The following is a 26693-nucleotide window of genomic DNA, read 5'->3' on the forward strand; positions in this document are numbered from 1 at the left end:
AATCTAAGCAAGTGAATAAAGGGCAGATGATTTACAGTTTTTCTTTGTAGATACAGTACTGAATCTTTCCAGCCGGACACATGCAATTTGAAATATGAATATAGAATATCGGGCCTATAAATGACCTTATTATGGCCAAGTCATACATCTATGGGTTGGGCCAAATCTCCTCTAGGCTCTTTCCAATGGCAGAGTTAAATCTGGATTTAATACCACTAGGTGCCTGTTACGGGGCAGCAAAGACTGTGAATGAAATCTACTGGAAGTACAGTTACTTTTGTATAATGTCCATATCTCTGCCATTTTTCACCAGATTTCAACATGGTTTTTTTGTAGACGTTCACAGAAGGGTAAAGAAACCATATACGTTGTATTTTATGGCAATAACATTCAGGTTTGTTCGACCCGTGAGATATAATCACAAAAATAACATCAGCATCTTTTGCATAGAATATTTTAGCAGCTTTGACAGGCTGGTGTGAGCGACGTCCATCGAAAGCCCTGGGTCTCCTCTTTCTTAGGACTACAATGATTTCATGACGGCGTCATTTCCTCCCGTTTCCGATGCAATGCGCAGAGAAATGTATAAACTCATATTTCGCTAATAACACTTAAAATCATAAACAAACGTAGTGCTGAAAATATACACGTTGACTGCTGTTTTGACAGGGTTAGGGTCTTTACTATGGCTACATTTGAAAAAGAAACGCAACATTAATTAATATGGATTACTTGATCTATTTATTACGTGAAATGAATATATATATATATAAGATGGGGGCTTAAGGGGTTAACAATTCAGGACCATTGGTACCTTCATGCAAAGACTACTGATGTTGCAAACAAATCTGTAGACTCCTGTGAGTGCCTATGCAGCACAGTTGTAATGTTTTCTACCTAGTACATTCAAGTCTAATAAATAGTTTATTTTGTGATTGATCTCTAATAATTTTTACAGTCTAGTGTTTAACAGCCTGTCTCCTCTTCTCTCTCCTCTCCTCTCTTCTCTCTCCTCCTCTTCTCTCTTCTCTCTCCTCTCCTCTCTTCTCTCTCCTCTCCTCTCTTCTCTCTTCTCCTCTCCTCTCTTCTCTCTCCTCTCCTCTCCTCTCCTCTCCTCTCCTCCTCTCTTCTCTCTCCTCTCCTCTCTTCTTTCTCCTCTTCTCTCTTCTCTCCTCCTCTCCTCTCTCCTCTCCTCTCCTTTCCTCTCCCCTCTTCTCCCTTTCTCCTCTCCTCTCCTCCTCTCTCCTCTCCTCTCCTCTCTCTCCTCCAGCTGAACTATGCAGACATGCTGAAGCGTGTGGAGCCTCTGCGTAACGAGCTGCAGAAGCTGGAGGACGACGCCACAGACGACCAGTCGAAGGCGGAGGAGGTGGAGCAGATGATCCGAGACCTGGAGTCCAGCATCGGCCGCTACAAGGAGGAGTACGCCATCATGTCGGAGGCCCAGGCCATCAAGGCTGACCTGGCTGCGCTGCAGGCCAAGGTAGCATCTGTTGGCCACATCTAGCTGCTAGTCGACATCACCCGCTCTCTTACGGTCGTCCATGTGACTTGGCTTCCAAATCCCCTTAAATGTTTATTTCTTTTTGATCTACTTTTTCTCTCCTTTCAGTGCCTCTGTGCCTGTTTTCGTAGGCAGTTAGCCTCTGGTATGCGTGCCATTAGCATTAGCCACGCTTCTAGGCCTCTTTTCTTTTGGAAAGAATGATACATTTTTTTTTATATATATATATATATATATATATATATATATATATATATATATTCGACTAAGAGGTTGGCCAGTCGACAACGGCTCCTTTCGACCGATTAGTCGACTAATCGACTAATAGGGGTCAGCCCTAGTAGTGAGTGACCATGTCATGCTAGCTCACTGGCAGAGGGGGTAGATTCTGTAACACATTTAAGCTGTTTTAAGATAGTTTAAATTTGATGCTGTGGGCTAGCAAGGGTCCCTTGACTTCTCACCTTAAGATATCTGAATGAAGATGGGTTTGTTCAACCGTAAAATATCCTTCCTCCAGTACATAATTTTGTTCACAACTCTTAACTCACACAGAGCCACACCCATATGCCCGAATTATGGCTTCTATGTCAGCACTTTGCGAACGCTTAAATTCTATCTTAAATTATGGCTATGGGCAGGGCCGTAGCCAGGGTTTAGAAATTAGGGAGGTCCATTTATTTTTTTGGCCCAGACCGGCCCACTATAATCGGTCGGACACCACCCACCAGTACTGTCCATCCTTACGGTCCCCTTAAATATGCGTACCTACTGTACTATTCCCCCCCCCCAACCCATTACAAAGCTGGGTAGTAAGTGCCATGGACAAGTGGACCAGTGTACTCACTCGCTCTTGGCTGAATCTTGTTTTGGGTGGTGATGTAAAAACACCTGCATCATAGCAGGCTCAGGATGGGCAACGTAGTCTATAGCCTGTTCATCCCTGTCTCTCTCCTCCACAACCTGGCTTGACTAGACATAAGGAGAGAGATGATTACAATTAACTGGTACATTCAGGTCCAGAATTGTTGGAATCCCCTGACAAAGATGTGCAAAAAGCTGTACAATTTAAACAATACCATACTGGTAATGAGAAAATAGTTGTTTATTCAATGAATGCATGGAGCAGTTCCATCTTATTTCATTTGATACTAACTACTCAGTTCATACAGATTTCAAGTATTCAAATATCAATGATGAATATTGCATAAGGTTTACACAGTTAATAGATCACCTTCTTGTTTTATATTCATCTTATATGGCAATTAAATCAATGGTGTGTTTGTTTGGGTAGTTTGACCTATGTGCCTACCACGTGAAGGTGCATGATCAATGGACAGCACAAAAACAATTTGTGTAGGTGGAGACTAGAGCTACCACAGATAGTAATAAGTTATTAAGAGTAAGTAATCCATACCATATATATCCTAATAGTTAACTTATTACCATACTTGGCTGAAAACAAACTTTGCTGCCTGTTGTGAATGTGTTTTTCCCTGTAGGCTAATACATAAGTAGGCATACATTTTTGCAGTTGAGGAAAAATTTGCAGTTGAGTAGGCTATAATGTGCTGTGTTTTTATGTCTTCCATCGAGGACCACCTTGGAAATAAGTGTTAATGCTTGTTAATGAATGCTTTTAGGTGATATCCTCAGGAATACAAATTGGTCAAGATCATTTGTTTTTATGATGTGTTTTTAATTTCCAAATAAATCTAATCAAATAAAAAAGCAGTTTTTGCAGTTGAGCTACTGGTGTTGTATATTATACAGCCTTTTCATGCATCTTTATCAAGGGAACCCTTATCCTAATGATTTAAAAAATAATATTATGATGATACGATATGGACCTAGTAGTTGGGTCATCTGTGGCACTTCGTTTCTCAATGGATTTTTTAAAAAGGCGGGGGAAATTTGTGAGAGACCAAAATCCAAAATGGCTGCCGTGGAAATTAACTTTTTAATGGTTTGACCTACAATGATGCCCAATACATGGTACCAGCCCCCTCTCAGTCATGTACCAGCCCCTCTCAGTCATGTACCAGCCAGCCCCTCTCAGTCATGTACCAGCCCTCTCTGTCATGTATACCAGCCCCCTCTGTCATCTACCAGCCCCCTCTCAGTCATGTACCACAGCCCCATCTGAGTCATGTACCAGCCCCCTCTCAGTCATGTACCAGCCCCTCTCAGTCATGTACCAGCCCCCTCTCAGTCATGTACCAGCCCCCTCTCAGTCATGTACCAGCCCCCTCTCAGTCATGTACCAGCCCCCTCTCAGTCATGTACCAGCCTCCTCTCAGTCATGTACCACAGCCCCATCTCAGTCATGTACCATAGCCCCATCTCAGTCATGTACCACAGCCCCCTCTCAGTCATGTATACCAGCCCCCCTCTCAGTCATGTATACCAGCTCCCTCTCAGTCATGTACCAGCCCTCTCTCAGTCATGTACCAGCCCCCTCTCAGTCATGTACCAGCCAGCCCCCTCTCAGTCATGTACCACAGCCCCCTCTCAGTCATGTACCACAGCCCCCTCTCAGTCATGTACCACAGCCCCCTCTCAGTCATGTACCAGCCCCTCTCAGTCATGTACCAGCCCCTCTCAGTCATGTACCACAGCCCCCTCTCAGTCATGTACCAGCCCCATCTCAGTCATGTACCAGCCCCCCTCTCAGTCATATACCTGCACGACTGGCGGGGGGGGTGCTTAGTAAGAGATGTGATTGGGCCAGCCCAGTGTCAGTCAGTACCAATGGGCCGATGTCTCAGCCTAGTAGTGGGCCGGTCGTTGACCAAAAAATAAATAAAAATATATATAATTTTTTTTATAAAAAAAAAAATTATATACTTTTTTTTTTTTTTTTTAATAGTTACAAATAGTTACCGAGGTCCGGACCTCGGTGACCTCATAGCTGGCTACGGCCATGGCTATGGGTCTAATGCACCCGTCACTTATCAATGACTTGCTTGCAGTCAACATGTACGAAACGGATAGTTTTTTCATTGGTACATTTCCGTTTGATACCGTTTTGTATAAGAGCAGGGCTCTACGCTAACCTTTTTCACTAGGGGCACAGGTGCTCCTAAATGAGAAAATTTAGGAGCACCCAAAAATATTTAGGAGCACAGTGAAAATATGTCAAGTAACAGAGTTTTTTTTTTTTTTTTTTTTAAATAAATGTATATTTGTACTGTGCGTGCATGTGCAAACGGGACACATCTGTGCAATAGCACATACCACCAAAGTCACTGGCCCACTGTGTGCGTGTGTGTGTATCATCTGCGTGTGCAAACGGGAATGGGACAGACATTTGAACTATTAATTAAGTGATTAATGCCTACTATGGCAAAGTTGTAGCCAACAACTAGGCCTAATAAGAAAGGCAGTGATATTGAACAAAAAGGAGACACTGGCTTTACAACCAGGGCCATCAGTAGAGGGGGGAGCTAGTGTTGCTCTTTTAGAAAAATAATCCTTTCAGGGTTGCCTAATGAAATACTGTACACCTCCAGTACAGTAGTTTGCGTGTCAGGTTAACCATTGATTGACAGTCAATTCTGCCAATTACGACGTCACACCGTTGCACTCTGGCCGTCCGGCGCTGCAGCTGGACCCTATTGCCACACCGCTTGCACTCTGGCCGTCCGGCGCTACAGCTGGACCCATTGCCCACCTCTGCGGTTGATAACGCTAGCCAAGTTAGCTGTACACACATACACAGTGGGCCAGTTGTAGGGGTGTAACAATGCATCGCAATGCATCGATCCTACTTTGCAATATTTACAAAACATGACATTGTTTTCGAACTCTAGCCATGGGGAAATGTTTAGCCAATTCACGTTAAATTTGTATGTCTTCCCTCCGGCTCCAGTGGGTGTAGCTTCGCTAGCTACAGTGGCTACATTGGGTGCTACAGTGGGTGTAGCCTCGCTAGCTTGGCCAACTTCGCTAGCATGCTGGCTAGCGTCAGTATCTTGGTTAACGTTAACGTTAACCATCACCTCTGTAACATGAGCTGCCTCGCCTGACTTCTCATTCTCCGGTATCTTTCGCGCAAAATAAAAATGAATGGGCTTCGACATGGCTGTATTATTGTTTGACTCACACAGTGACGCAGCCGCTGATCATTACTTTCGGTTTCCAGTCGCGTGACCACAGGAAACTACTGTGATTGGAACGTTTATGCGGCTGTGAACTGTGGGACTTGTAGTTTTTTAACGATTCTCGCAGCGGAGAAAAAAAAGGACGACAGTGCTGCTTTTGCTTCCGCGTTTTCCCTGATTGGCTGCGACACGCCCCGCGGCAGGCGCGGCAACCGCAGAGCTTGCGGAATTATGTAACCGCCCTAATCCGCCATGATTTTCATTCGGCGCTTCAGCTCACCTGGCAGAGCAGCGGTCCTGCGGTCCTGCGGTCCGTTGTTGACGAGTTCGAATCCCTTCAATTTTTTTTTTTTAGCGTGATTTTTTTTTTTAACGTGTATTCTTTCGCCGGTTAAGGTTAGGCATGGTTATGGTTAAGGTTAAGGTTAGGCATTGTTTCGGAGTTGGTTAAGGTTAGAACGGTTAAGTTTAGGCGCTGTTAAGGAGCTGGTTAAGGTTAGAGTCGCCGCCAGATAATTAAAAAAAAAACATTTAAATTTTTTTAATTTTTTTGCAGTCAGGCCACTGAACTTAGAAGCATGCCAGGCCAGTGTTTCTAGTTGCACCAGCGCAATAGTTGGATAACCTAGGTGGGGAACAACCAGGAGATCACTGCAATTCACACAAGTTGGAGAAATCTCTCTCTCTCTCTCTTGCTCTCACACACACACAAAGGGAGCCGCATGTGATTGGTGGAGGCGGGACTGCTAATCATTGACACATGCTAGCCTGTAATAATCCCCCCCCAGAAAAATCTACTTTGCATTTGATATATTGCAAATATATGCCATCACACACACTGGCATTTAAAGGGTTAGAATTATAAAATGAATATGTGGTGTTATGATCAGGGCTGAAGTTGAATAAAATATTGTATTTATCAATTACAAAAAAACTGAAAATCCATAAAAATCTGTGTTGTTGCTAATCATACATATGCTAGCCTGTTTTTTAACAATAATTTGTGATGCCATCACAAACACTGGCATTTATAGGGTACAAATAAAAAAATTCCTGCACCAGAATGCAGGAAATGAAGTCTTTGTAACAAGAAATGTCCTGCTGGTGGGGGACCCCCAGACCCCCTGCTTAAAAAGTGGCCTGGCTGGGGGCGTCTATGCCTTCTACAAAGCCGTTCGGTCTCCGGGTTCCTCTGATTGGCCACTAAGCCCACGTGACCGTGCGCTAGCACGCCCCCCCCTTATCGCCCACTCTCGCGCTGTGAAGCGAAGCGCCAGCGGGGCGAGGCGGTGGTTTCTCCCCGGCTCCGTGCTCCGCTGACTCGGTCCAGCTCTAGTAGCAGCGGCCGTCTTCTCTCCGAGGCGGCTCGTTCTTATTAATCCCCCATTGTTCAGGTCGACATGGTCGCACAAACACCCGTTGGAGGAGTAGTGGGGGAGAAGAAGAGGAATATTTTTAAATGGAAAGAATTATCGACTGGCAACTCTGTGCTCGTCAGACATGTTAATGTCATGTATGTTGTGTATGTCATAAATGTCTATGAATTGAAAATGGGGGACCCTGATGTAAACAAGACAAACGTCTTTCTCTGGTCTGCATCCCCTTAAGTTCCTTAACAATTATGTGTATTGTGCCGTACTGCCCATTCTGCAATCTGTTAAATAAAGTTTTCATTAATTCATTCATTCATTTCTCCCCCACTACTCCTCCAACGGGTGTTTGTGCGACCATGTCGACCTGAACAATGGGGGATTAATAAGAACGAGCCGCCTCGGAGAGAAGATGGCCGCTGCTGCTGGAGCTGGACCGAGTCAGCGGAGCACGGAGCCGGGGAGAAACCACCGCCTCGCTAGGGATGGGTACCTTTCACATTTGAACCGATACCGGTACCTGTGAACCTATACCGGTACCCAACGGTACCTTTTTTCGGTACTTTAGTCTCAAGAAATGTTATTTACCTACCTCAGTCGTAAAAAAAAAATCCAAACTTCAAATAACTACAATTTCGACAGTTTTCGGCTTGTCATTGCTCCGACTGCTTTGTTGTTGAATCAAGTCAAATCCTAGGTAAGCATATATTGTGCGTGTGAACGTTGACATGAAAAGAAAAAAGTTAAAAAAATAAATTAAAAAATTAAAAAAATTATAATAAAAAAAAACTTTTTTTTTTTTTTTTTTTTTTCGGTTTCTCACTTGATTCGATACTCGGTAGTACTGACATGTTTCGGTTCGGTGCCTCAAAAGTACCGAATTCGGTACCCATCCCTACGCCTCGCCCCGCTTCGCTTCACAGCGCGAGTGGCCGATAAGGGGGGCGTGCTAGCGCGCGGTCACGTGGGCTTAGTAGCCAATCAGAGGAACCCGGAAACCGAACGGCGTTGTAGAAGGCATAGACGCTGACTGCGGCTATATTTTGCACTATATTTCCTGGCCTGAATGATTTCCCCAGTCCGGCCCTGGTTAAAAGCCTCCAATGCTTATTAGTGTGTGTGCGTTTGAACGTGTGCATGTTTCAACCATACATTTCCATTTATTAAAAAATGTATTAATTAATAAAAATGTTTATTTATTTATAAAAAAATTAATTACCGCCTATAATAGTGTGGGTCGCGGCTCTCTGACACTGTTATTTTTGGGTCGCGGCCTGAAAAGTTTGGGAACCCCTGCTCTAATACACATTCTCTCCACCTCTGGACCCCCCCCCCCCCCCCCCAGCCAGACTGCTGCTCTCTTGATACTCAGGTTGGCTGGTCCTCTTTATCTGACAGACGATAAGGATTGGTATTTGTTTATTTATAAAGCCCTACTTTGTAACGTGGCACCTCATCTCATCTCTGCTGCTCTGGAACACTGGTCCACGCCCAACACGCTCCAGTGATCGTCTAGTTCTCCAGGTTCCCCGAGCTACAACTAATCTACAACTAATCTACAACTAATCTACAACTAATCTTGGCAAGACTGCTTTTCTGTTTTTCACTGCAGAGGAATCATGGAATCTATTACAACGTGACCTAGAACTAAGCACTCTTTCTTTTGGAAGTTTTTAGATTTGTAATCAATAACCGCCCACCATCAACATGTAGTTGTTTCTGCTAATTGTTCTTGCTTATGAACTGTGTTGTTGTTATTATTATTAATTGTCTGACCCATGTATTTATGATTGATCTATTGTTTTAAATTGATTGTGTCCTGTTATGTTATGCTTTGTACTCTCTGCACCATTGAAAATGAGGGTCTCCCTCAATGACTCCAGAGTTTAAATAAAGAAAAAAATAATCACTAATAATGATAAACTGTAAAAGATTTATATAAACTTTCATCCCCTTCTCTCTTGTCCTAGGTGAACCGCAGCCATGCTCTGCTGAAGAGCCTGTCGGCTGAGGGGGAGCGCTGGGGGCAGACCAGCGAGACCTTCAAGAACCAGATGGCCACCATCGCCGGAGACTGTCTGCTGGCGGCAGCCTTCAACGCCTACTCCGGTTACTTTGACCAGCAGGCGAGACGGAACCTGTTCACCACCTGGTCCCATCACCTACAACAGGCCAACATTCAGGTCCGTCATTATGTCGATAAGACTCTTCACAATCAGTCTTGTATTCGTTTAAACCTGATTAGTTGGTGCTGATATTGGATCAGTGTTCCATGTCATCGCATTGCATCCTTGCTGCGAAATCTCATAACTCAAAACTAACTTGCACAAATTATTTACGTGTACTTTTGCAGAATCATAACCTAAAGGTTCCCCTTTTAAAATGTGATGCTGGAGCTGGCATCTTACACCCTTCTGCCTGAATTTCTCCCGCAGTTCCGAAACAGATATTGCCAGGACCGAGTACCTCTCCAACGCGGATGAGAGGCTGCGCTGGCAGGACCTCTGTACTGAGAACGCCATCATGCTGAACAGATACAACAGGTCAGTATGGCTGCCATCTGATCATAAGGATACCCTTATAAATACACCTGCATATAACCCTCTATATACCTACTTATACACCTGCATATAACCCTCTATATACCTACTTATACACCTGCATATAACCCTCTATATACCTACTTATACACCTGGATATAACCCTCTATATACCTACTTATACACCTGCATATAACCCTCTATATACCTACTTATACACCTGCATATAACCCTCTATATACCTACTTATACACCTGCATATAACCCTCTATATACCTACTTATACACCTGGATATAACCCTCTATATACCTACTTATACACCTGTATATAACCCTCTATATACATACTTATACACCTGCATATAACCCTCTATATACCTACTTATACACCTGCATATAACCTCTATATACCTACTTATACACCTGCATATAACCCTCTATATACCTACTTATACACCTGCATATAACCCTCTATATACCTACTTATACACCTGCATATAACCCTCTATATACCTACTTATACACCTGCATATAACCCTCTATATACCTACTTATACACCTGCATATAACCCTCTATATACCTACTTATACACCTGCATCTAACCTCTATATACCTACTTATACACCTGCATATAACCCTCTATATACCTACTTATACACCTGCATATAACCCTCTATATACCTACTTATACACCTGCATATAACCCTCTATATACTTACTTATACACCTGCATATACCCCTCTATATACCTACTTATACACCTGTATAAAACCCTCTATATACCTACTTATACACCTGCATATAACCCTCTATATACCTACTTATACACCTGCATATAACCCTCTATATACCGGTACCTACTTATACACCTGGATATAACCCTCTATATACCTACTTATACACCTGCATATAACCCTCTATATACCTACTTATACACCTGCATATAACCCTCTATATACCGGTACCTACTTATACACCTGCATATAACACTCTATATACCTACTTATACACCTGTATATAACCCTCTATATACCTACTTATACACCTGCATATAACCCTCTATATACCGACTTATACACCTGCATATAACCCTCTATATACCGACTTATACACCTGCATATAACTCTCTATATACCTACTTATACACCTGTATATAACCCTCTATATACCTACTTATACACCTGCATATAACCCTCTATATACCTACTTATACACCTGCATATAACCCTCTATATACCTATTTATACACCTGTATATACACTCTATATACCTACTTATACACCTGCATATAACCCTCTATATACCTACTTATACACCTGCATATAACCTCTATATACCTACTTATACACCTGCATATAACCCTCTATATACCTACTTATACACCTGTATATAACCCTCTATATACCTACTTATACACCTGCATATAACCTCTATATACCTACTTATACACCTGCATATAACCCTCTATATACCTACTTATACACCTGCATATAACCCTCTATATACCTACTTATACACCTGCATATAACCTTTATATACATACTTATACACCTGCATATAACCCTCTATATACCTACTTATACACCTGCATATAACCCCTCTATATACCTACTTATACACCTGCATATAACCCTCTATATACCTACTTATACACCTGCATATAACCCTCTATATACCTACTTATACACCTGCATATAACCCTTTATATACCTACTTATACACCTGCATATAACCCCTCTATATACCTACTTATACACCTGCATATAACCCTCTATATACCTACTTATACACCTGCATATAACCCTCTATATACCTACTTATACACCTGCATATAACCCTCTATATACCTACTTATACACCTGCATATACCCCTCTATATACCTACTTATACACCTGTATAAAATCCTCTATATACCTACTTATATGTGTTAAAAACAAGATGGACAAGTACACAGGGATAAAAATAGCTAAAATAGGACTAGAAGGAGCTAAAAAAGTGGTGAAAAAGAAACGAGTCCAATCATGAATGTGTTGTTAAATAATTAAATTTATTTGTTACAGTCCACAACCCAGCTCCTCCAGTCCACAGCAGTTGGCCCGTCCTGGCCCTGCCTGGTTGTGGAGCCACCGGCACAAAGGACTGCCCAAAGCGCTTTGTGGTATGTCGGGGGGGATGAGTCTGTGGCTAAACGTGGACCGCATTGCGGTCAGCTCATCATAGAGGGGGTGGCAGGGGTTCTCAAGGATAGCATGCAGCTTCCTCCTCTTCCTCCCCTCTGCCACCACCTCCAGACTGTCCAGGTCCGCTCCCACCACAGAGCTTGCTTTTTTTTTACCAGTTTGTTTATTTTGTCTGTGTTGGTGTTGCCCCCCCAGCATACCACAGCGAAAAAGAGGGCACCCGCCTCTACAGACTGGTAGAACATCTGAAAGACCTAAGCCCTCTCAGGAAGAACAGTCTGCTCTGTCCCTTCCTGTAGAGGGCCTTGTGTTGTCCGTCCAGTCCAGTTTGTTGTTCATGAGAACACCCAGGAATTTGTAGTTCTCCACCCTTTCCACCTCCACCCCCTGGATGATGATGGGAGTTGGGGGCTTCCTCTTGCTCCGCCGATGGTCCACCACCATCTCCTTCGTCTTGCTGATGTTGAGCTGTAGGTGGTTTTCCTTGCTCCACTCTGTGAAGCTCTCCACCACAGCTCTGTACTCCTCCTCGTTGTCGTTGGTGATGTATCCAACGATTGAGGAGTCATCAGAAAACTTTTGGAGATGGCAGTTCCCGGAGCTGAAGCGGAAGTCTGAGGTGTACAGTAGAGGCTGACATGTGAGTGGATTTTGACTCCCGCTCCTTCTCACTCCCACAGAAATAATCCCATCCCATCCCAATCCCAAGTGAGAGTTTCGAAAAAATCGCACTCCCTCCCACTCCCACAGACGACTGATCCCAATCCCGAGTCAAACTTTTATAGAATCCCACTGCCGTTTACCAATCCTGCTCCGTTTTTCTTCCTCAGTATAAAATATGCAGTTCATGGGTCACATCATGTCTGTAGGGCTGTATGTTAACTTTTTTTGCACATAGCACTGGTGCTACAGAGGTTGATAGTTTTGTAGCACAGGCCAAAATCTTGTAGCACAAGTATAAAACGTGTTATATTTGTAACGGTCACAAATGTGCCTATTGTTTTGTGTTATTTAGTTGCAGTGCCATGTTTGGCTGTCATTTTCATGCTGACAAGTTGACGTCACACAGCCAGACACGTTACGTGTAAGGAATTATGGGATTTGGTGTTGGATGTATGGACTCTACTAGGGGTGGGAATCACCAGTTTCATCACGATACAATACGATATCGATTATTTGGACAACGATACGATATTTGCTAATATCACAAAGTCTGCCACGATACGATGCAGGTGCTTGCAATCGATATGAGACGATATCATAAGCCCATTCAACACGATCAGTAACATTTAGATCAACTCAAAAAAGGTAACGAAAATATAATTTGAAATAAATAAATTTAGCTCTTCCAGACATTTAAATGAAAAACAATCTATTGTTTTAATACAAATAGACCTGTTCACTGTAAAGTGCCACGTTTTGATATATTGAGCTTTAAACTTGAAATAACTTTTTGGAACTCACAACACACAACCTAAAACCCCTTCCTACCTCCCTCTCCCAAACAGTTCCTATTTTTTTTTTATGTTGCATGATCATGTATACATTTATTATGTATTGTATTTGTTATGTTTAAATATCAACATTATCTGGCCATCCTCAGTAAATACTATCCAACTCCTTTGACCTCACCTACTTAAAATCATTGACGTAGAGAGAGGGACAGAGAGAGGCTGAGGCTCCCCGCCCCCTCCCTTTCCTCACTGTCTTCTCTGCCTCTGACCCGGGTTAGCTTAGTTTAGTTACCGGTAGCAGCTAACTAGTTAGTTTTGGTGAGGATGCAAAGCATGTAAGATGCATTGGAAGCGTTGCAGGGAAAAACAGGGAGGGACTTATTTCCTGGTCGCAAAATGTGCACTCTAACATAACATAGCACGCTGTTGTTGTTGGGCTGGCGGAGCTGCGCTTGGGAGGAAATGCCACAGGATTTTCAAAAGAAGAGTATCGATATGAACCGAACGTTGCTAGCTGCCAGAGCCATAGATATTATGGCTGGAGCTGCGCTTGGGCGGAAATGAGACTTGCCACAGGATTTTCAAAATAAGAGTATCGATATGAACCGAATGCCTATCGCACCGGTGCTAGTGCAGTAAATTCATTCATCGCACAGACCGATTTTTTTCATAGCACGCTGTACAGCCCTGATGTCTGCCTTAGTTAAATGTAAAACCACCAAACATTTACATTAGTGATGCACCGATGTATCACTCCCGTCCAAATCCTGTTGATTTTGTTGTCATAGTTCCCACTCCCTTCTGCTCCCGTTGACTTTTACTCCCGGTCCTGCCCAATCACGGGATTCAAAGTGAAATTGACTCCCATCCCGCGGGAATCCCGAAAAGATGTCATCCTCTAGTGTACAGGGTGAATAAAAAGGGTGCCAATCAATGTTCCCTCTAATTTTTTTTCTGTCCGAGCAAACACTCAAACCTCCTGAGCAGACATCAGCAACTACTGAGCAACATACATCACCTGCCGATTAACCGGTTAGTTGATAAGCGGCGGTTTGTAAAAAATCTGAGAATCTTAATTTCCCTCAATGTCTAACATAAAAATATATACATTTTGCTGATACACCGAGAAATAATACAAAAATGCATATTATATTCCTTAATCAAATATTTATTTGACCATTGATTGACGATACAGAGCAAAGTCCTTACTTTGGCGGCGGCAGTGTGAGTCGTGTAACTAACTTTTGTCTTTTTAGGAGGCTGACTCGTCATTATTTTATTAAGTGAATTATAATGCGACTTCAAGGGTGACCATATTGTGATTTTTTTTTAAAGAGGACACTGCCTTCAGCCTCAAGATACTTAATGATACTCAAAGTTTACTCAAAGATGCCTTATCATTATAATATATTTAAAGTATGCCTCCTCTGTATGGATATACAATTGTTTATATTATTTTATATAACAAAATAATATCTCTCTATAACCAAAGTTACTCAACATGCTGTATTATGCCTAAAGTAATCTATCTGACAAATCTCAAGAAAATAACTAAATCAACCTATGACAAAATAATATATATTTTCAAGTCTTACTGGACAAAATAAATAACAAGAAAAATATGAAGTAATGTTCTAAATAATACCTCTTCTGTATTAGAAAATCCAGCTTAAAAAAAATATCTTTATCTTTTCAATGTAATGTAAATTATAAAACAGTAACCTCACTAAGATTCTAATTTAAAAGTGCACTATGCAGTTTCAGATTTGTTGCAATTAGTGTACTAAACTAATTTATTACACACATTGCCATCAAACTCTCGCCTCGCACTGCTTTGTTTGTAATGTCTTTCTGTGTCCATGTGAGCTTTGAGATCGCCACCACTTTTATTAGACACAGAAACATATGGTCAAGCTTTGCATGCGTTGCACTCCGCTTCCAATTAGTCTCAACCGGGACGATAAATTGGGAATTTTCTCTGCAGTTAATCTGTAATGTACATTTTCGCATTGGCATTGTGAGGAGCCAGCGATGCTGGTCAGATCTGTCCGCTTCCTGCTCTGTTGTGTGTGTCTGTGTGAGCGCGCAGTAGCGCCGCCCACAAAGCACTGAAAGCGAGGCTTCTCTTGGTAACGTCACAGGCAACAGGTTACCGTAGTATTCGGTGCAACGCGCCAGTCAATTTAACTACATGCATATTTTACACAAACGTTTCTGTGCGCGACAGATTTCAGATCTGCGTGGGAGCGTTTTGCCATGTTTGTGTACGGGCGCACCTTAGGGGGAACATTGGTGCCAATACAGTTCCCTGGGGGGCTCCAGTGTTGCAGATCAGCACGTCGGAGTGGCACCCCTGCAGTTTGACAGACTGTGGTCTGCCAGTGAGGTAGTTGAAGATCCAGGCCACCAAGTCGTCCTCCACCCCCATCACTGACAGCTTCTCAGCTAGTAGTGGAGGCTGAATAGTGTTGACGGCACTAGAAAAGTCAAAGAATGTTACCCTCACTGAGCTGCCCGTCTTCTCCAGATGTAGATGGGCCTTGTGGACCATGTAGATTATGGCATCCTCCACACCGATGTTCTGCTGATATGCAAACTGCAGGGGGTCCGTAAAGTCTCTCACCTGTGGCTTTAGGTGCTCCAGAACCAGCCTCTCAAAGACCTTCATGACCTGTGCCGTCAGAGCAACCGGCCTGTAGTCATTGAGAGTGGTGGGGCGTCCCTTCTTGGGCACAGGGACGATGAGGGATGTTTTCCACAGCCGGGGGAACCTTCTTCAGTCTCAGCGAGAGGTTGAAGAGGTGTTGGAATGTGTCCGCCAGCTCCTCAGCTCCTGTGTTCTCTCCTCTCCAGGCCCCCACAGAGCGCGCTCGTCTCTACTTCCTGCTCGCCTGGCTTCACGCCGTGGTCCAGGAGCGCCTGCGCTACGCCCCGCCGGGCTGGTCCAAGAAGTACGAGTTTGGAGAGTCTGACCTGCGCTCGGCCTGCGACACCATCGACACCTGGCTGGACGACACGGCCAAGGTCAGAGGTTGCCTCGCAGTGAACCAGACATAGAAGAGAATAGACTGTATTTTCGTCATACTGGCATACGACAAGATTAGGGACTCAAACTAAAGCTGCTGGTGATGGAAGATAAGCATACAGTCACAATACTGTACAGTGTTTCCCCTGAAAGAAGATTCAACAGCTGTGCTGCGCGCACGTGCCGCCGAAATCCATATTAGCGCACGCTGCCGGAGAAATAACTTAAAAACTGCCTTAGAATTGTTGGAGATTGTTCATGTTCATGGAGTCGTGTGCGTGTGAATTAGCTAGGATGTTTTTGGTGTGTCCGCTGACACTAGAAGTGTTCTGGAGGCCCAGGTAGCTGCATATTTGTACACTGCAAAAAAATGAAATTTTATCAAGTGAAAATATCTTATATTTGGTACAATAAATATTGAGTAGAATTATCTTATTCCACTGGCGGATCATTTTGCTTATTTTTTTCTTGATTTTTGGTCAATTTAATCTTGTTTTAAGAAAAGGTTAATCTTGTTTTCTTAAAACAAGATTACATTGGGGGGGGGGGGGGGGAATTATCAAAATGATCTGCCAGTGGGATAAGAGAATTCAAGATAATTCTACTCAATATTGTACCAAATACAAGATATTTTCACTTGATAAGATCACATGCTTTTGCAGTGTAGTTGTAATCAGGGTAGATGTCCAGATTAATGACATCATGCCTCACCACTTAAGAACATGTACACTACAGGGCGGCTGGGTGGCGCAGCGGACATAGTGCTCGTCACCAACACAAGAGACTCCGGTCTCGAATCCGGGTGTCAGCGTTGCCTCCGGCTTGGGCCGGTTGTCATACTAACTCGATTGGCAGAGTCAGCGGGGAGGGAAGTCGATGGGTGGTAATCTGGTGTTGTGGACAGCGACTCCTACATTTCGGTTGGGGACGCCTGCACAGCAAAAGACAGGAAATGGCGAGGGCAGTGTGAGCCTCCCGCACGTTACTCCTCGCCAATGAGAGTCCGAGCTGGCAGGTGAAAAGATGTAACAGGCTGCCTCCTTGTGTATCGGAGGGGACATGTGAGGGGCTTCTATCCTCCCTACAACCGAAGTGTGGTACTGACCCTACCTGCTAGGGCTGGGCGATAAAACGATAACGATAATTATCGCGATATATTTTAATAATCGACATCGATTGATAATAAAAAAAAATATCAATACAATTTTTTTTTCTTTTTGTGTGACCTGCAACAGGACAGTTTTAAAACCAAGAGACGGTGGACAGACTTGTCTTGCTTGTCCAAAATGACAATACTGACCAAATTGAGATTTATTTTTCTCTTGTCCATTTATTTTGTTTGCTTTCTAATTTAAAATACAGTTTGAAACTGTCTGTACACAGTAGGCTATGTGAGCTAGCAGAGCTAGTCTCCAGTCGTGAGTCACGGTGCACATGTGCGGTGGTTTGTCCACCAAAAAAGTGCCAAAAGATAGAAAAGAAACGAGCAGAGCCAGAACTGTTCAACTCCCCTGGAGCCACAGCCAGCAGAGAAGCCGGTTTACTTTCGCTTTCAAACCAGCTGCAGCCTGAGAACTGGAGTGTGAGAGGATGTAACACTAAAGATGACGGCAACGACAAAGAATTGCTCCAAAATAAACATACATCTGTTGTTAAAAAAATATATATATATAATAATACTTATAACAATATCGATAATTATAGATATCGAGTGATATGATATCGTTATCCATATCGTGATATCATTTTTGGCCATATCGCCCAGCCCTACTACCTGCCCCAGTGTGGTACTGACCTTCTTCACACCTTCTCCCTCGCAGGGCCGTCAGAACACCTCCCCAGACAAGATCCCCCGGGCGGGGCCCTGAAGACCCTGATGGCTCAGTCCATCTACGGCGGCAGCTTCGACAACGAGTTCGACCACCGGCTGCTCGTCACCTTCCTGGAGCGCCTGTTCCCCCGCGGCAGCTTCCACAGCGAGTTCAAACTGGCCCTCGAGGTGGACGGACACAAGGACACCAAGCTGGCCCTCGAGGTGGACGGACACAAGGACACCAAGCTGGCCCTCGAGGTGGACGGACACAAGGACACCAAGCTGGCCCTCGAGGTGGACGGACACAAGGACACCAAGCTGGCCCTCGAGGTGGACGGACACAAGGACACCAAGCTGGCCCTCGAGGTGGACGGACACGAGGACACCAAGCTGGCCCTCAAGGTGGACGGACACAAGGACACCAAGCTGGCCCTCGAGGTGGACGGACACGAGGACACCAAGCTGGCCCTCAAGGTGGACAGACACAAGGACACCAAGCTGGCCCTCGAGGTGGACGCACACAAGGACACCAAGCTGGCCCTCGAGGTGGACGGACACAAGGACACCAAGCTGGCCCTCGAGGTGGACGGACACGAGGACACCAAGCTGGCCCTCAAGGTGGACAGACACAAGGACACCAAGCTGGCCCTCGAGGTGGACGGACACAAGGACACCAAGCTGGCCCTCGAGGTGGACGGACACAAGGACACCAAGCTGGCCCTCGAGGTGGACGGACACAAGGACACCAAGCTGGCCCTCGAGGTGGACGGACACAAGGACACCAAGCTGGCCCTCAAGGTGGACGGACACAAGGACACCAAGCTGGCCCTCGAGGTGGACGGACACAAGGACACCAAGCTGGCCCTCGAGGTGGACGGACACAAGGACACCAAGCTGGCCCTCGAGGTGGACGGACACGAGGACACCAAGCTGCCTGATGGGATCCGGTCAGCGGCTGCTGACCTGCCTCAGAGTTATTACACACGGGGCAACTCCGTGGACATTGGGTGGTGATGGGGCAACATTTCCCCCTGAGTTGCTAATCAAAAGAATAGGGCTGTCAGTTTATCGCGTTAATTAGATTAATTAATTACACAGCAAATGATCGCGTTATGAAAAATTAACTCAACATTTATTTTAAAAGAAAAACATTTTATTTTTATTTTATTTTAATTTTTTATCTCATTCATTCCATAAGAACGTAGAATACACATTTACAGCTTTTTTTTTTTTTTTTATATTGTCTATTTGCATGTTCCCAGTGTCAGAAATACTGTGTCTGTTACTAGGCTTGAGTAAATTGTAATGAACCAAATGAGAATATCAATATTTTATTTTTATCTTTGACTGTGAATAACACCATGCTCAAATTGACCAGACCTGAAAAATCTAAGCAAATTAATAAATGGAAGATGATTAAACGGAAGGTTTTGTAGGGGTTGGTGACGAACGCAATCTCCGTTACGCCACCTGACCGCCCTTATGGTTTCTTTTGTTAATAGAAATATGAGTTTAGAGTTTAGACTCCGCACTCCAAAACACAAGACATTTAATAATTTCCCCTGCTGGATTCATAGATCTGATTTATCATTTAAAATGTATTGAAGGAGGAGGCTACTCTGTATGATTCCATGTTTTTTTTTTTTTTTTTTTAATATATTGTATTTTCAGTTTTATATCCAAGACATGAAAACAATATAAGACAAATAGGTGGTGAAATAAATCTTCTGATTTATATTGTATTTTCAGTTTTATATCCAAGACATGAAAACAATATAAGACAAATAGGTGGTGAAATAAATCTTCTGATTTGTCTGGGACTCAAGTCCTCTTCCACCCCTGCTCTCGCAGACTCTAGGGGAATTGTTCCTGTATTTGTCGTAGCTCTTTTTGGGTGCAGCGAAAGTGTTTACCGTCTGCACGCTGTAATGAGGTGCTAACCCACCACTGTAATGGGGCGCTAACCATGCCATCCCCGATGGGGTCTATTCCCTCCTCTCAGCCGTCTTTCCAAGCAGACATTTGTCCTCTTTGGTTCTACAGGTCATGCCGACACTTACAGAACATTGTATTTGATGTCATGTTCTACACCAGACACAGAACACTGTATTTGATGTCATGTTCTACACCAGACACAGAACTCTGTATTTGATGTCATGTTCTACACCAGACACGGAACACTGTATTTGATGTCATGTTCTACACCAGACACAGAACACTGTATTTGATGTCATGTTCTAATCTACACAGAACACTGTATTTGATGTCATGTTCTACACCAGACACAGAACACTGTATTTGATGTCATGTTCTACACCAGACACAGAACACTGTATTTGATGTCATGTTCTACACCAGACACAGAACACTGTATTTGATGTAGGGCTGTCCCCGACTAAAGATTTGGATGATCGACTATGATTGGCCAAAATTTGCCGTTAGTCGACCCAAAAAAAATGTATATATATATATATATATAATGTTGTTTTTTTTGTTGTTTTTTTAATCATTCCATTTGGGCTGTGGGGGGTGCTTAATGTCTGAAGGAGTCGACTGAAGGCTTCTTGTCCTCTGCAAAAGCATGCAATTGGTCCACTGATGGATACATCTTGATATTTGTCTAGTCTAGTGTGTTCATTACACTGGCTCCCCATTGCTGCACGAATCCGCTTCAAGGCCCTCGACCTGGCATACCGCAAAGGGAACCGCTCCCGCCTACCTCCGGTCAATAGTCTCTAACTACACACCCTCAAGACCCCTACGCTCTGCATCTTCTGGCCGCCTCAGACCTACTCCTATCCAAGCTCCGGGAGGGTCATCAAAGAGAAGTCGCCTATTCTCAGTCCTTGCCCCACAATGGTGGAATGAACTACCCACCCCAGTTAGGACAGCCGAATCACGTCCAATATTTCGCCGTCGACTAAAGACTCACTTCTTCAACCATTATCTGAATTTAAAAAAAAAATCTAACCCTAACTAATCGTACTGTCGTGCACTTGTCCTAATAAACTAACCTACACTGTAGCACTCAACACTTTGATGAACATTGTTGCTCAGCTGATAGAGTTGTACCCTTCTTCTTCAGAGAATGGCGCTGCAACGTCCGGCTGCCTTTCTGTTCGCTCCGTCGAGACTGTGCTTACTTTTGTTAATATTTATAGTTTTAAGAGTTTTGTCTGTACCAACAGTAGGTGCATTTAATGTGTATGACCGTCAGTCACTTATAGACATCGGATTACGGGAAACTTACCGATTGGATTACTCCCTGGACCAGCTTTCCGAACCGCAACAATGGCCTGTTGAGATTCTCCGGAGAATGGGACCAGAGCCTTTGTTCCTTGATCCCAGGAACAAACGAACCAGACGGCGTGGGAAGAGAGCTGGGATCCGTAACAGGCTGAGATCCAGACGCCACCGAACGCCATTGCCCAGTATATTGCTAGCCAATGTACAATCAATTGACAATAAACTGGATGATATCCGAGCAAGGATTCAATACCAAAGAGACGTTAGGGACTGCAACGTTCTCTGCTTCACCGAAACGTGGCTCACGCCGGAGGTTCCAGATCACGCGATTCAACCAGCGGATCATTTCTTTATCCATAGGAAGGATCGGACACAATCAGAGTCCGGTAAACAACGTGGTGGAGGTATTGCCTTCATGTTTAACAAAAATTGGAGTGATCCAACGAATGTGAAGGAATTATCCAATCACTGCTCCCCAGAACTGGAATATATAACCATCAAGTGTCGTCCTTTCTTCCTCCCGAGGGAGTTAACGGCGATCATCCTGGTCGGAGTGTATATTCCACCGCAAGCCAACAACAACGCCGCGCTCTCCAGACTACACGACGAGGTAAACAATATACAAGCGACGAACGTTAACGCCGCCATTTTAGTACTGGGAGATTTCAATAGCGCCAATCTGAGAAAGGTATTGCCTGATTTCTATCAGCATGTGACTTGCAACACCAGAGGCGGTAACATCCTAGATCACTGTTACACGCAATTTAAAGGTGGCTACAAGGCTCATTCTGATAGTGGCTTTGGCAAGTCAGATCACGCATCCATTTTCCTTACACCAAAGTACAGACAAAGAATTAAAAGTACTCCCGTAGTCTCGCGAGAGGTGCAGAAATGGGATGTGACGTCAGAGGATACACTAGTGTCAGTGTTTCACAACACAGACTGGATTGTATTCCGCGACACAGATAACATTAATGCCTACACGGAGACAGTGCTGGACTATGTCTGTACTAGGGTGAAAGAAACAATCCCCACTACCAAAATGAAAGTTTACCCAAATCAAAAACCCTGGGTAGACAAATCCGTCCGTGAAGCTCTGAGAGAGCGCACCAAAGCATACAATGACGGCCTAGTGGCAGGCAACATGAACGACCACAAGGTGGCGCAACACAACGTAAGGAGGACAGTGACAGAGGCCAAACGACGCTACAGGGATAAAATTGAACTCCAGTTTGAACAAGCTGACTCTAGAGCTATGTGGCAGGGGCTCAAAACGATGACAGACTACAAAGGCGCCTCCCTCAAACTGAACAGTGACATCTCCTTAGCAAACGACCTCAATACCTTCTATGCGAGGTTTGATGCTGGTAATAACAACACCAGCTCACAAGCCTCGGCAATGGGGGGGGGGGGGGTCGGCTGCTGATGGAGGCGCAGTGTTCAGGGTAACAGAGCATGAGGTGAGGCGGACCTTTAAAAAAGTGAATATCAGGAAGGCAGCAGGTCCGGACGGCATCCCCGGCCGCGTCCTAAAAGTCTGTGCCGACCAACTGGCCCCAGTATTCACTGACATATTTAACCTGTCCTTAGAACAGGCTGTCATCCCCACCTGCCTGAAGAAGTCCACTATTATCCCTGTACCCAAAAAATCCAAGCCTGCTTGCCTCAACGACTACCGCCCTGTAGCTCTCACCTCCATAGCCATGAAGTGCTTTGAGAAGCTAGTAAAGGGCTACATCTGCTCCTCCCTCCCCATCAACATGGACCCCCTGCAATTTGCATACCGCCCCAACAGGTCCACGGAGGACGCCATATCCCATGTGCTGCACACAGCAGCATCACACCTGGACAAGAGGCAGGGGAACTATGTGAGAATGCTATTCATCGACTACAGCTCGGCATTCAATACCATAGTCCCCTCCATACTCATAGCCAAGCTCAGGGACCTGGGCTTGGGCTATGACCTCTGCCAGTGGGTCTTGGACTTCCTGACTGGCAGACCCCAGGTGGTGAGAGCAGGCAACTGCACCTCCTCATCCATCACCCTCAACATAGGGGCCCCCCAGGGCTGTGTTCTGAGTCCCCTCCTCTACTCCCTGTACACACACGACTGTGTGGCTCAGCGGAGTAGCAATACAATCGTCAAATTTGCTGACGACACAGTGGTGGTGGGCCTGATCTCTGCCAACGACGAGAGGGCCTACCTGGAAGAGGTCAAGGTCCTGGCGGGATGGTGCCAGGAAAACAGCCTCTCCCTGAACGTCAGCAAAACAAAGGAGATGATTGTGGACTTCAGGAGGTCGGGGGTCAAGGACTACAGCCCCCTCAGCATCGACGGGGCACCGGTTGAGAGAGTCAACAGCTTCAAGTACCTCGGAGCCCACATATCCGAGGACTTGAAATGGACCATACACATTAACAGTGTGGTGAAGAAGGCACGACAACGCCTCTACTTCCTCAGGCGCCTAAGGAAGTTCCAAGTCAGCCAGAAGATCCTTAAGAACTTCTACTCATGTACAATAGAGAGCATCTTGACCGGCAACATCACCTCCTGGTTTGGGAATAGCACTGCAAAAGACCAAAGCAGACTACAAAGAGTGACACGTTCAGCCGAACGCACAATCGGAGGGGGGCTCCCCACCCTCCAGAACATTTACTACAAGCGTTGCAAGGGGAAGGCCAAGAGAATTATTAAGGACTCGAGCCACCCGAACAACTGCCTCTTTGAACTGCTGCCGTCAGGCAAGCGATACAGGAGTCTCAAGGCGAGCACAGAAAGACTCAGAAGTAGCTTCTATCCCCAGGCCATCAGGCTGCTAAACGAACAATGAATGAACACTACACAACAACAACCACCAAACACACATAGCACACACATCCACACGCACACACTCACTTTAAACAAACACACTGTAGCACCCACTACACACACTTTATAGCACACACCCACTTTAAACAAACACACTGTAGCACCCACTCCCCACACTTTATATTTATGGATGAAGGATTGCACTACAACTCGTACACCTTACTGTAAATTGTACCTAAAATTGTACCTCATCCCATTTCTGCTTTGCACTAGATAGTACTGTACATTAGTACACTGCATAGTTGTGTATTGTATATTATATGGTAACTCAGAACATTGTACATATGTCTATACCGAACAACTGTGACCTCATTTTCTTCTTCTAAATTCATGCTATATTATGTTATTATGTTATTTGATACTATCTTGTCTAGCACAGTCTCTGGAGCGTAACAGTAAGAAGCATTTTGTATGAAAGTATTCTGTACTTCTGTATGACAACTATTAAAGAACTTGAACTTGAACTTGTCTTGTCGTACAGAACTTGTAAGTCGCTTTGGATAAAAGCGTCAGCTAAATTACTAAATGTAGATGGGTGAAATCCGCTTTCAGTGCCTCTGTGAACGTTCTCTTAGGCAGTTAGCCTCTGGTATGCGTGCCATTAGTGTTAGCCACTTTTCAGGCCTCTTTTCTTTTGGAAAGAATGATTTAAAAAATATATATTATAATTTTTTTTTTTTTTGTATTTGACTAAGAGGTTGGCAGTCGACTACGGCTCCTTTCGACCGATTAGTCGACTAATCGACTAATAGGGGTCAAACCCTAATTTGATGTCATGTTCTACGCCAGACACAGAACATTATAGTAAGGAGCTGCTGGTACATTTTATATATCTCTTCTCCAAAGCGCTTTACAATTTCTGTTCCTCACATTCACCCATTCAATCACACATTTACACACCGACGGCGGAGGCGACCACGCAAGGTGCCAACCTGCTCATCAGGAGCCGTTAGGGGTTAAGTGTCTTGCTCAGGGACACTTCGACATGCTGCCTGGGAGGAGCGGGAATCAAACCGGTAACCCTTCCGACTACCAGACGACTGCTCTACCTCCTGAGCCACTGTGGCTACTTGGACTAAAGAGCACAAGATCATCTGCTACATTCTATGGTTCACTAGAGTATCATGCACCCAGTATTACAGGCTTTCAAAGAACTGGGGGCACAAGTCTCCCTCGTCTGACTTCACTGCTGACTGACACTTTTACTTCCCCAGTTTACCTGCATATTCTGATGGACATGCTAAGATATTCCTTTATTGATCCCCTTGGAGAAATGCAGGCGTCATAGCAGCATGGGGGAGGGGAGGTACAGGTATGGGCAGGGTAATAAAAGGAATAGAATAGAACTCTATATTTACTATATTATAGATGTTGCATTAAGTTTAAGTAGAATTAACTTAACCCCCCCCCCCCCAAATCTATATTCTTTCTCTAAATATCTCTCAAGAGGCTCTATTGTTATGCCTTATTGCCCAACATTACCAAATGTATTATTCTTATTTATACTAACAATGACTCAATTCACACCATTCAAACGTGTCATTATCGCTGTTTTGTTTAGCTAGCATAATACCTGTACCACAATATAATTGATTAGCCCACTCACCCCCCACAGAGAGGTGTTAAGAGGCATTGAGTTTAAAAAATACAAATTATTCAAGAACATGCTTGTCATATAGGATGCTTTATTAATCCAGAAATAGCAGATTTCTTGCAGCAATTGTATCGCGAGGCTGGACGACGCGGCGATAACGAGCTTGTTTCTGGGGGGATTTTCATGAACGCCGTGTCGTGATTGGCTGTTCGGATGCCAATTTAAAATGCTTTACGTAAGGGATGACGTCGCGGATGAGATAAAGCTGTGAACGAGGTTAGGGGGATTTTCATGAACGCCGTGTCGTGATTGGCTGTTCGGATGCCAATTTAAAATGCTTTACGTAAGGGATGACGTCAATAATTTTAAATTCATAGGAGGGCATCCGAACAGCCAATGAACAGCCTGTGCGAGGTTACGTCAGGTACGCAGCCATCCTCACGTGATCGAATATGACGGAAATTTAGAGGCGTGGCTTTGCGAAGTGTTAGATATAAAAGTGTCAACGGTTAACTCATCGAGTATTCAGAACCTTCAACGGAACTGAATAACACCAGCTTCTGGCAACAGAACTGAACCACCTGACAACAGATTGGATTATTTCGCAAGCAAGATGTCGTTTATCTGTGGAAACGTGAGTTACATTTATTTTACATTTGGGAGCTAAATATAATATACGTTATAATTTAGGGCTGTCGCGGTATTTTAAACATGTTGGATAATGTTTAATGTTATAGATAGCTAATAACGAGCTAGCCTAAGAGCTAACGTCACTATGCTAACGGCCGTTAACGTTTGCAAACAAAGTTAACGTCATCAGTTCAGTTGACATCTTCTAACCGTTACCACGAGCAGCAAAGACGCCACACACCTGCAGTGTAGTCACGTGACACTGACTGAAGCCCACGCGTGAGCCAGCGATCATCCTTTATTAGCACCAGCTAAGAGATGAATCGTTCACGACCGTTTAACAGAACACCCCCACTTGATCTT

The sequence above is a fragment of the Notolepis coatsorum genome (assembly GCF_963971535.1).
Source record: "Notolepis coatsorum genome assembly, chromosome: 11".
Classification (NCBI taxonomy): domain Eukaryota; kingdom Metazoa; phylum Chordata; class Actinopteri; order Aulopiformes; family Paralepididae; genus Notolepis; species Notolepis coatsorum.